We start from the raw sequence: 12,728 nt of genomic DNA on the forward strand, positions 1-12,728 counted from the left end.
CAAGACTGCTGGGCAGTGGTGGCACAAAGGAGGCAGGGACAGGTGGGTCTTTGAGTTCTGGGACAACCAAGGCTACACAGAGAAATGCTGTCTTGGAGAAGAAGAAAAAGAAAAGGAAAAAAAGCACCATGACAAAGGCAACTTAGAGGAAGAAGGATTTATTCGAGCTTAGTGCCCAGGGGGATGGTGCTCAAAGACCATCATAAGGAAGCACAGCAGGCAGGCATGAGGACTGAAACAGGAAGTCTAGAGCTTACATCTTAGTCTACAAACAGGAAGCAGAGAGCATGAGCTGGGAATGTCAGTCGGCTTGAAATGTCAAAACAAGCCCAGTGGTCTACTCTCCAGCAAGACCACAACTCCTACACTTACCCAAACTGTGCCATCAACTGGGTACTAGGTATTCAAATATCTGAGCCTACGGGTGACGTTCTCAGCACACTTACCTAGGATTATCAAAGTAATAAGCATCGATTTCATCATGAAGTCATTAATGGTTAGTTAATCTTGGGTATCAACTGCACTGGCTTTGGAATCAACTAAGACATACCCAGATCTATAAAGGTATTTTCTGGAGATTAAATGGGAGCTGTTGGGGGTGCTGGCTAATTTTATGTTAACTGACACAAGCCAGAGCCATCTAAGAGGAGGGAACATCAAATGAGAAAATGACTCCATAAGGTCCAGCTATAGTGCATTTTCTTAATTCATGATTGATGGGAGAAGGTGCAGCCCTCTGTGGGTGGTGCCACCCCTGAGCTGGTTGGTTTGGGGTGCTATAAAATAGCATGTGGATTAAGTCATGAAGAAAAAATAAGCAAGCACCCCACCCTGCTTGAGTTCCTGCCATGACTGCTCTTTTACGTTTTTTTATGATTGGTTGATTTTTACTTTATTTGCATTAGTACTTTGCCTGCATCTATGGCATGTCTGTCTGTGTGAGGGTGTTAGATACTCTGGAACTGGAGTTACAGTGTAAGCTACAATGTGGGTGCTGAGAATTGAACCAGGGTCTTCTGGAAAAGCAGTCAGTGCTCCTAACCACTGAACCATATCCATCCCAACCATGACTGGCTTTAATGACTAAGTGTGAGTGAAAAAAAAAAAAAACCCTTCCTCCCCAACTTGCATCTGGTCATTTTTTTTTTTTTTATCACATCAATAGAAACCCTAACTAAAATGGAGCAAAACCCTCCCCCAGACCAGAGACAGGATCACGTACATGAGTAAAGTGAACAGGATATAAAATGCAGAGCTTTTGTTGAGAAAAAAGACATGTTTTGCAATACAGGGATCGTGAGACATAGATGACGTTTCCTACTGATTACTCAGCAAGTGGGGGAAAAGGTAGAAGGAACTTGCTTTGGAGTTTAAACTCTGGCCTCTGATAGCCAGGCCTGGCAGACTCAGTGTGCCTTCCATTATAGGCTGATGCCTGGCTTGCCTCGCTTCCACTACTCTTGAGTCTCCAGTGCTTTTATTATAAAGCAAGAACCTTTGCTTCTCGAAGTCTCCCAAGCATTTCCTCAGACATATTCTATGCGAATTTGAAGTTGGTCCTAAAGGCTTATGCTCCCCTCCAGGCTCATGGTACTCTAGTTGTTTCTGCGGAAACTGGAAAGAGTGTGTGCTTGAGACTCAGAAGTACTACTTCCAAGTAAGTCTTGCTTCTATTACAGCACCACCCATGTTATCGAATAACTAACATCTTTCTTTTCTACAAAGCAATCGACAAGCCGATGAAGAAATGAGTGGCCGTTTATTGCTCTGGCGATGTCGGGCACCCAGAGTGTGTCATGCCTGGCTGCCAAGCAGCAGTACTTCCTAACAGAAACCCAAGTTACCAGTTTCTGAAGACGAGAGCAGAGCTGACCTCTTAGCTGTTTTCTCGGGCCTGTCTCTAGCACTATAGCTTTGGAACATTGTTCTTTTGAGGTGTGGCAGTTTGACCTGATAAAAAGCCAATCTGGGTATTCAGATGATGTAGGGACCCTGTGGGAAGACCTTTCTGTTAGCCCGAACAAGGCTCTCCCTGACAAGTCCAAGTCTCTAGCCTTTCAGTGATTGCCATCTGTAGATTTGAATGTGGCTTCTAAGAGTTCCGTTGCTGGGCCTTAGAACCAGTTAGGCAATGTTGAGAGGTACTTGAAGGGGTAGGGTGGGTCCATGAGAAGGCGATGAGGTAAGAAGCCCTGTCCTTCAAAGAAAATAGTTTTTCCAGGATCCTGCGAAGCTCCCAAGAGAGACAGTAATTATAAATTGGGGTACCCCTCACACATCTCCCACTGTGCAGCTGTTGGCCTTGTCCTTCCTCTGCCATGGTGCAACACAAGAAACCTCCCACTTCTCGTGGGAGACCAAGATTAGTTTTCCCAATTTGGGGCTTCCAGGCTCCAGAACTAAAGTAAATAAACATCCTTTCTTTATAAGTTAGTTACCCAACGCCAGGTACGCTGTTATCTCTAGGAAGTGGACGATACACACCGACCAGTGGTATATGCTGTAATCCCAGCACTTGAGGGGAGAGCAGAAAGATCAAAGAATTCAAGCTGTTCTCTCTGCCTCACTGTAGTCTGGGGACTAGCCTGGACTACTTGCACTCAGATTATAGATGTCTCTGTGCGAGGTATTATGATAAACACTACAGTTGCAAGGATTTAAAACATTTTATGCTTGCTTTTGAGACCAAAAGACAGTCTCAGGAAGTATATTCATATTTATTACTGATAAAGACTGTTCTAATGGTATGTTCATGGTGTTGTGGAAACAGAGTGATTGACAGAGCACTAGGAAAGCCTTGGATTACACACACACACACACACACACACACACACACACACACACACAGTGCATCAACACAGCAATACAATAAATAAAATGCAAGAAGAATAAAAGACAAGAGTGAACACGTGTTATAAACATGAGTGCATTGCTATTGACAACCTGAGTGTCTCCTTACCAAAAATACGAAATGAGAGCTAAGGCATGGGAGAAAGAAAAAAAAAAAACAAACAAACAATTGAGACATACTGCTTCTTGGGAGCATTAAAAGCACAGTCTTATACAAGTAAGAAACAAGAGACAAGATCACTTGTTGGCTTTTCAGCCAGTTTGCTAGAGCAAATATACAATAAAGGACATGGCCAATTAGTTTGAATAGGTATGGTCCCAAAGACTCATGTGTTTGAATGGCCCATAGAAAGTAGTACTGTTAGGAGGTATGGCCTTGTTAGAATCCCTGTGTCACTGCAGGGGTGGGCTTTGAGGTCTCAGTTGCTCAAACTAGGCTAGTGTGGCTCAGTCTCTTCCTGATGCCTATGAATCAAGATGCAGAACTCTCGGCTCCTCTCCAGCACCACGCTGGCCCACACATTACCATGCTTCCCACCATGATAATGGACTAAACCACTGAAGCCAGCCCCAATTAAATGTCTGCCTTTATAGGAGTTGTCATGGTCAATGTATTTCCTCACAGCAATAGAAACCCTAAGACACAGCAGATATGATTGTTCTTTATGGACTTTGGCAGTGAAGGAAGAATCCATGAGGACAGTCATGGAGGATTTCCATTGAAAAATGAATTGGAGAGGTTTTTTTTTTTTTTTTTTTTTCCCAGGTTAAAAGAGAAACTGTGGGGCAGATTTAAGAACTATGGGTAGAAAGGAGGAAATAGATGACCGGGAAAACTCATGGTGTCAGAGCTACTGAGGAAGGAAGGTCATTAGGGACTTTAATTGTGACTGTGACCAAATACCTGACAAGAGCAAGTTTAGAGAGGAATGACTTGTTTTCACTTATAGCCTGGGTGCGTTATGTCAGGAAGACATAATTGCAGTAGCCAGATGTGGAAGGTCACATCACTATCTCAGCCAGGAAGCAGAGCAGACAAGGCCTGACCTACTTCCTCCAGCAGGGCTCCTACCTCCTAACCGTTCCACACCATCTAAACCATTCACTGTCATCAGCTGAGAATCAGCTCAAACACATGGCCCCATACACGGCATTTCACATTTAAACCAAAAGGAGAGACTAGCCTCAGAAAAACTAAATGTTTCTGTACCAGGGTTTTCTAGGTATAAGATAATAAAATAATAATATTTTTGAAACTTCACATGCTAATTCAGATTGTCTCACTGTTTTTCTGCAAGTCATTTAGTTACAGTCACATGTATCCTAGGCTGGCCTCTAACTCACTTTGGGCCTCCCAAATGCTAGGATTAGAGATGTGCAGCACATTCATTTATATGGTAATAATGGGGCGGGCACTCAGCCACCTGAGCTACGTTCATAGCCCTGCATTTTGTTGACCCCAGAAGCTGGTTTCTGGATGGCTTGTTGCTTCATGGCCTTTTTAGCAGGACTACTTGGCCGAAGTAGATTGAGAGTCATGTAATCTTTTCCTCTGGTTTTCCTGCTGTAGAAAGCAGCTCATTTGACTCCCTTGGATTTCTTACCACAGAGTACAGCATTCCTTCTTAAAAAGTTAAGCCAGGATGGGAGGTGGCAGAAACAGGTGGATTTCTGGGAGTTCAGGACCAGCTTGGTCTACACAGTATAGTGACTTTTAAATTTTCTAACTCAGGCATTTTAAAAAATCACAAGTAAAACAATAAAGTCTGTAGAAAAAAAGTATAAAAGTATTTCTTCATGACTTGAAATAAGCAAAAATTTCTTAACTAGGAGACACACACACAAAATAGAAAGGGGAAATAGGTGATCATTGAAATTACTAAGCAATTACATTTTGTTCATGAAAAATATTTATAGACACTGTATTAGTTATTTTTCTGTTGCTCTAATAAAAAACACCCTGACAAATCAACTTAGAGAAGAAGGAAATATACATATTGGCTCACAGTTCTGGAGGGATAGGGTTCATCATGGTGAGCCAGTCAGGCAGTAAAGAAGCAGAGAACACATTTCATCCCTACACAGGAAGCAGAGATGGGAAGTGGGACCACTTCACTGGCATACTTCCTCCAGGAAGGTTTCACCTGCTAAAGGCTCCATAATCTCCTCAGACAAAGTCCTCAAATACAAGAGCCTTCTGGGATGTTTTCCATGCATACCACAATTGACACCTGTCTGAGAGCCTTATTGCTGTGAACAGACACCATGGCGAAGGCAACTCTAATAAAAGCAAACATTTAATTGGGTTGTCTTACAGTTTCAGAGGTTCAACCCATTCTCCTCATGGCAGGCAGCAAGGCAGCCTGCAGGCAGACATGGTTCAAGACCTACACAATGGCACACTTTCTTCAACAAGACCGCACCTATTCCAAATAAGGCCACACCTCCTAATAGTGTCACTTTTCATGGGCCAAACATATTCAAACCAACACAACACCAATAAGAACATTAAAAGGCAAGCTACAGGATGAAAGAAAATGTATAGATGGATGGATGGATGGATGGATAGATGGATGGATGGATGGATGGATGGGCGGGCAGGCGGGCAGGTAGGTAGGTAGGTAGAGAGGAGGCTTGTGCCCCAGAATTAGAATTTCTACAAGTTAATAACTAAAAGAGCTTAGTTATGTTATGCACTCTGGCACATTCCTGCAATCTCAGCACTAGAGAGTGTGAGCCAGGAAGATTAAGAGTTAGAGATTTTTCTGGTATCCTTGAGTACATTTCCCAAAGCTCAAAGGAACATAATGATGGAATGGAGAAGGGTGGAGATCAATAATTGGCTGAGGTGTTAATTGGTAGTAATTGGAGTAAACTGTTGCAGGTCTCATTCCTCAGGCCCAGTTTCAGTTCGGAGCCGAGCACACCTTGGTCACCCAGCCACCTGGATCCCACTCCATTCACACAACTCCCTTCCTATAGCTCCCTTCCCTGGCGGTTTTCTACCGCCTGTTCTCCGACTCTGTTCCGGGGTATTTCTGTACCCCAAAATCCCACATAAACACAACTCTACAGCCCGATAGCTTTACATACAGGTTTATATATTCAACTATAAATCCACAAATCCTCTACACAACAAGATTGCATCAAACAGACAAAGATACAAACTTCCCTCCTATATGAGATATTAGACCTATAACTCCTTAATGTTCATAGCTATTTAACGCCAATCAATCCCACCTGGGTCTAGCTGGTCTTTGTGAATCTTAACAACCTCCACCCTCCCTCATGACCTCTCAGATGTCACCCTCTCTCCACCTCCCTCAACCCGCCCAGTCACTGGCTTTCCTTTATTTTACTAATTAAAATGGGAAGGTACCTCTTGAGTACTTGATTGGGCATCCCTTCTTGGGGAAGTGGAATTAACACCAAAATACAAACAGCTTCAGGACAATTCAAGAACAAAATCTTCCAATTCCTGCCACCTCAAGAAAATCAATCTTTTATTTGAACAGGGCAAAGGAAAAAACAAGGATCAGAAGGTTGTGTTTGGCTAGTTTTCTCATGAGTATTAGCCCTCTATAGTATTGTCATGAAGCCTTTGGAAAGATCTTCACACCAGATACTGTGCTGTAGAAGGCCCTGTGGTATAGCTGAGGGACCAGCATGCTGGCTTAGACCACTCTTAACATGAGAGTGCTTTGGACACTTGGGACCTAGTAAAAACTTAAACAATCAGTCCCACAGTTAAGTACGTTCAGCTCTCAGGAAGTAATTCTGCCTCCACATCTCTTCATCTGTCTTAAGATTAAAAACTCACTTCAAATGACTCAAAGCAAAGCTGCTTAAACTTTTCAACCTAAGATTCCTGCACTCTTAAAAACCGAGAGTACTCAAGAGAAGGAAAACAGTCACAGACTAGAAGAAAACACTTGATTAAGGCAGTGTGTTAAAACAAAGAACGTTACAGTGTTTAAAACCTGGTTTAAAAAGTTATCTAGGCCTAGTCGACACAGTCCTATAGTCCCAGCTTCAAAGGAGGCCCAGGCAGGAAGATCACGAGTTCAAAGCCTCCCTGAGCTACAGAATAAACTCAGCACCAGCTCAGCGTCCCTGTCTCAGAATATAAGAAGGCTGGTGCCATAGCCTAGTGGTAGAGGACTTGCCTTGGGATCAGTCCCAATGCTATAAATTAAATAGACTAAAGATAATTAATCAAAGATCTTAACAGATATCTCAATGTGCTGGTTAGATTTTTGTCAGCTTCACACAAACTAAAGTCATCTAAAAAGAGGGGCCTCAGTTGAGAAATGCCTCCATCTGATTGGCCTCTAGGCAAGTCTGTTGGGGTATATTTTCTTGAGTAATGATTGATATGGAAGTGCCCAGCTCACTAGGGGGGCAGTGCCACTCCTGGGCTGCATAAGAAAGCAAGCTGAACAAGCTATGGAGATCAAACCAATAGGTGTTACAGTAGATATTTAAAAAATGGTTTATCTCCTTATCGCTCCTGAGGTTTCACTCTGCGGTCTGCTTCTAGTACGGAGCTGAGCACACTTCTTTTTTTTTTTTTTTTTAAGATTTATTTATTTTATTGATGAGTGCACTGTAGTTGTCTTCAGACACACTAGAAGAGGGCATGAGATTCCATTACAGATGGTTGTGAACCACCATGTGGTTGCTGGGAATTGAACTCTTAACTGAGCCATCTCTCCAGCCCCTGAGCACACTTCTGTCCCTCGGCCCCAGCCACCCCCACGATCTCACTCTATCCACATGACTCTCTTCCCTGGCGGTTTTACACCGCTAGCCCTACTGCCCCCATCCCAGGGTGTTTCTTTACCCCAAATCCTAACACAAACACAATTCTAAGACCCGAAAGATTTTCATACAGGTTTATATTTTCAATTCTCAATCCACAGACCCTCTACACAACAAGATTACATCAAATAGACAAAGATACAAACTGCCCTTCTATATGAGATATTAGACCTATAAAATCCTTAAATGTTTATAGCTACTTAATGTTAATTAAGCCCACCTGGATCCAATTCATCCTTCTGGATCTCCATCTTGGAGTTTCCTCCCTGTCCTCTGATCTTCCCTGTCTTCCGACCTCTGACCTTCTCTCTGCCCGCCTCCTTTACCATGCCCAATCACCGCTCTCCCCTTTATTTCACTAATTAAAATGGAAGGAAGGTTTTGATGAAGTCCTGAGTCTTTGACTAGGCAGTACTTCTTGGGGAAGTGGAATTAGCATTAAAATATGAACAGCTTCTGGACAATCTACAAATAGTCAGCATTCCTCCACATCCCCTGCTTTGGTTCCTGCCGTGACTTCTTTCTGTGATGGACAGGACCTGCAAGCCTATCCTCCCCAAGTCACCTTGGGTGATGTGTTGTGATGGCTGAACTTGGTTGTCAACGTGACTGAGTTGAGAGACTTTAAAATTGATATACTTCTAGTTGAATTTCTAAAGATATTTCTTCTATACATGTTTGGCATGTGGGTCTGTGAAATAAGTAAGAAAGGCATCCTCAAGGTGAACAAGATGCCTGACAGGCTGAGACTGGGATACCATGACAGAATAGGAGAGACCAACAATTGTGTTCAAGCTTGACCTCACTTGGCAGGTCTGTTGTTTGTAGCTGCCGTAGCCCACGGATGTTAGATGGATGCCTTTGCATGCACGTTTGAAACTCTCCCAGATTTCAGGTCCTCAGGCTTGAACTGGGACAGCATAATCCATTCCCCTTGTTTTAGAGCATCTAGCTTCTTAGACGGCTCCCCAGCCAGCAGCTGGTCATTGTGTGGCTTGCTTTCTCTGATAGCCTGAAGCCACTGATTCTGTTCTTGAAGCTGATATCCTAGTCTGTTTTCTGTGATTAAGAGCATGTCCAAAGGCAGCTTGGAGAAGAGGGGTTAATTTTATCTTAAAGCTACAGTTACTGTGAAAGGAAGTTAGGGCAGGAATTCTAGGCAGAAACTGATGCAGAGAACATGAAGGAACATTGCTTATTGGCTTACTTTCCAAGCCTTGCTCAGCTTTCTTTGGGGGGGGGGTAAGAGATGGAGGTTGTGAGGATTGTTGTTTGAGACAGAGTTTCGCTATGTAGCTCTGACTGACCTGTAACTTTCCACATAAGCCTTAAAATCACAGAAGTCTACCTGTCTCTGCCTCCCAAGTCCTGGGACTAAGAGTGTGAGGCACCAAGCCTAGGTATCAGCTTGCTTCCTTATAACTTCCCAGAGTATGCTGGGCTCTCCCACATCAATCATCAATCAAGAAAATGTCTCCACAGTCTTGCCTACCAGCGAATACAATAGAGGCATTTTCTCAATTGAGACTCCCTCTTCAGAGATGACCTTAGTTTGTGTCAATTTGAGAAAAAAACTAACCAGAACAGTTGATCCCTTGTTATCTTACTATTAAACCATAACCTTTTAGTCCAGCTTGGTGGTACACACCTTTAATCCTAGCCCTTAAGAGACAGATTCAAGCAGATCTCTGTCAGTCTAAGTAACATAATGAAAAATGTTTCAAAAACAAAACAAAAAAACAAAAGCATGACAAAGAAAGCACTGTCCTCAAGAGCACATATTAATATCATAACATAAAATACCATTCGACTTTAAAAGTTTCACAGTCTCTACAAAAAAGTCAATAACTTTAAAAGTTCAATCTCTTTAAAATATCCAAAATCTCTTTTAAAGTTCAAAGTCTCTCAACTACAGGCTCCTGTAAAATAAAAAATAAGTTGCTTTATTTTAAATTTTATTTTAAGAAGGAAGACCCCAGGGCATAATCACAATCTAAGCAAAGCAAAACCAAAACAACCAGGCAGCTTAAATAGTTCAGTGGCCAATATCTGGGACTCATTAATGATCTGGGAACCAAGGGTTCTCTGGGTCTGCTATTTGGAGCACACACAGCTTGTCTTACAGGTTCAGGCTGTTGCCACCACACACCTGCCATTGCTTTGGGTTTGTCATTCCACAGTTCTGGTGTTTTCCATATTGCCAGTGTTTCCATCAAAACCAAGACTGCACCTTTGCCAATGGCCTATCCGGTCCTCTCTTCAGGCTTTCCAGCCCTGCCACAGAGCTTCAGACCTCATCTGCTCTTCATGGCCTCTTCTTGCCTTTAAAACCAGTAGCAAACATGTGGAAGACTTTTATGTATCACCAAGTTTGGTTGACATCTTGAGATGGCAGCCTCTGGACAACAACTTCTTGGTGTTGACCCTGAGTGGTACTGGGTTCTTCTTACCGAAGCTGATTTTCAGCCTCAGCTAATGAGGAAAACAAGGGTTGTTTCAGTGGTACTGATCACTTGTTGATCACAGCTAACTCCAGCTGACTGTAAATTACATATTCTTAATTCAAAACAGTACAGGAACAGCCTAAATAGTGCTTATCTCTAAAAATTCATAAGGCAGGCCTCTATTGTTCTGTGTGTCTCCTAACATTCCTATCTTCCAAGTTCTCAAAGAACAGATCACTAAGTCCTGAATACTGGACAGTTTTTTCAACCCAGTGTTTCAAAGTCCTTTACCCAAAGTTTTTGCCTAAACAACACGGTCAAGTCTATGACAGAATGCCTACCCTGGTACTAATTTGTGTCCTAGTTAGCTTGTCTGTTGCTTTCACTAAACACCAACTAAAGCCAACTTGAGAAGGAAAAGTATTATTTGGCTTACATTTCAATGCCCCAGACTATCATTGAGGAAAGCCAGGGCAGGAGCTCAGGGTAGGAACCTGGATGCAAGAACTAAAGCCTGAGCCATGGAGGAGTGCTTCTTCCTGACTTGCTCTGCAAGCCTTTCTTGGCCTGTCTTCTTATTCAACCCACCATTATCTACCCATAGGTGGTATACTGCCTATTGTGGGGAGCGGGGTACATCCACATCAATCACTAATCAAGAAAATGTCCCCCACCGACTTGCCTACACAATCCAACCTGATGGAAGCATTTTCTCAATTGAGGTTCCTTCCTCTTCCCAGATGACCTTTGAATCACACTTAGAAACAAATTAGCCATCACACGATACATTTTTTTCTCTGTGTTTTAATCAATAAATAAGTATGAATTTTATGAAGGAAAAATATAATTTATGTTCAAATATATACATTTACAAGCAGGCAGTTGAAGCTGGACGATAGGAACATGAAAATTCATTGTGCTTTTATACATTTTTTATTTAAAATATCCCATATGTCTTAACTAGGGTTTTACTGCTGTGAACAGATATTATGACCAAGGCAAGTATTGTAAAGAACATTTAACTGGGGCTGGCTTACAGGTTCAGAAGTTCAGTCCGTTATCATCAAGGCAGGACAGGGCAGCATCCAGGTAGGCATGGTGTAGGAGAAGCTAAGTGTTCTATATCTTCACCTGAAGGCTGCTAGCAGAATACTGACTTCCAGGCAGCTAGGGTGAGGGTCTTAAACCCACACCTACAGTGACTCATCTACTCCAACAGGGCCACACCTTCTAATCCTGCCACTCCCTGGGCGGAGCAAACACAAACTATCACAGATACACTCCCGACCTTAGCCTGGGGGTGGTTCCCCATCCCCCCCTTCTTAGTCACTAGTTTCAATCTCCATAGTAAAAGCGGTTCCTAGTCCCATTCTTTCTTCCACTTCTCTTTTCTACAACTAAGTGAAATATTTTTTTAGCTGACAGACTGTATTAAGTATTTTTCCATTTAAAAAGTACAGGGAGCTATTTATGCAACAGTGATGTTCAATTCCTGTAACTCAGTCTTCCTAGGTGCTTCAGTCAGTAGTAGTGGGAAACTTCTTCCTGTCTTGTAGAAACGGAGACTTATGTATTGGTTCCTTTCCCATCGCTCCCAAAGTTTGTCTTGCTTAACTGGAAGGAGGTTTTCCTTTCTATCTTGACTCTGTGTATCGAAGAGCAGTCAAGACAAATTTTACTTCTGAAGTATGGGCCCGAGTATCCCATTTCACCTGATGCTGAGATCTATTTGAGGGCCACCTCCAATACCAGTGTCCAACATGCATAGTACGGAGTCCCCTTCTCACCTACTTCCTCATCTGGTATACTTAAATAACCAAAGGCTAGTGTCACAGACTACAGCATCTAAAGGGTTTCCCAACACTTAAATTTCACATACTCCCTTCCCATGAACACTCAAGGCCTCTGGCCTTGTACATTTTTCTCTCTTCTATTGCCAAGGAGAACCAAGACAGATTCCTGCTATCAAGTGTGCCTACTAGCTCACTGGCCTCCCCAACCTTGCTCTGTCTACCTTCAGGCTGTTTTCTACCATAGCAAGAGTCTATCTTTAGAAAAAAAAAATTAGATTGTACCTGCCCATTCTGCTGAAAACCCTTCAAATGGTTTTCCTAGTTTTCACAATTAAAATAAAGCCTCAGACAGTGTATGGTCTACAAGACCCCAAATAATTAGGTCTTTGCCTATCTCACTAGCCACTGTCAATTTCTATTTTTTTAAATAAAATTTTTATTTTTAATCTCACGTGCATTGATGTCTCGAATTCATGTGTGTCTATCTGCAACGTAGGTGCTGGGAATTGAACCTGGGTCCTCTAGGAAGAACAGGCAGTGCACAGAGACCTCTCTCCAGCCCCGCCCTTGTCAATTTCTACCTGTTTCTTTTAATGTTGCCTTAGGGATTTTAAATAAGATGTTCCTTTATGTAGACATTTCTTTCTTCCCACAAGCCACTGTCTTCCTACCTAACTTCTCTGTAAGTCATCAAAAAAAAAAAAATTAAGCAGCAAATTCTAGCTAATATTTTAATCCTTGAACCACCCTATGAAATAGATACCCTCTTTGTTTTTGTTTGTTTTTTGTTTTTGAGACAGGGTTCTCTGTGTAACCCTGG

The sequence above is a fragment of the Micromys minutus genome (assembly GCF_963924665.1).
Source record: "Micromys minutus genome assembly, chromosome: 17".
Classification (NCBI taxonomy): domain Eukaryota; kingdom Metazoa; phylum Chordata; class Mammalia; order Rodentia; family Muridae; genus Micromys; species Micromys minutus.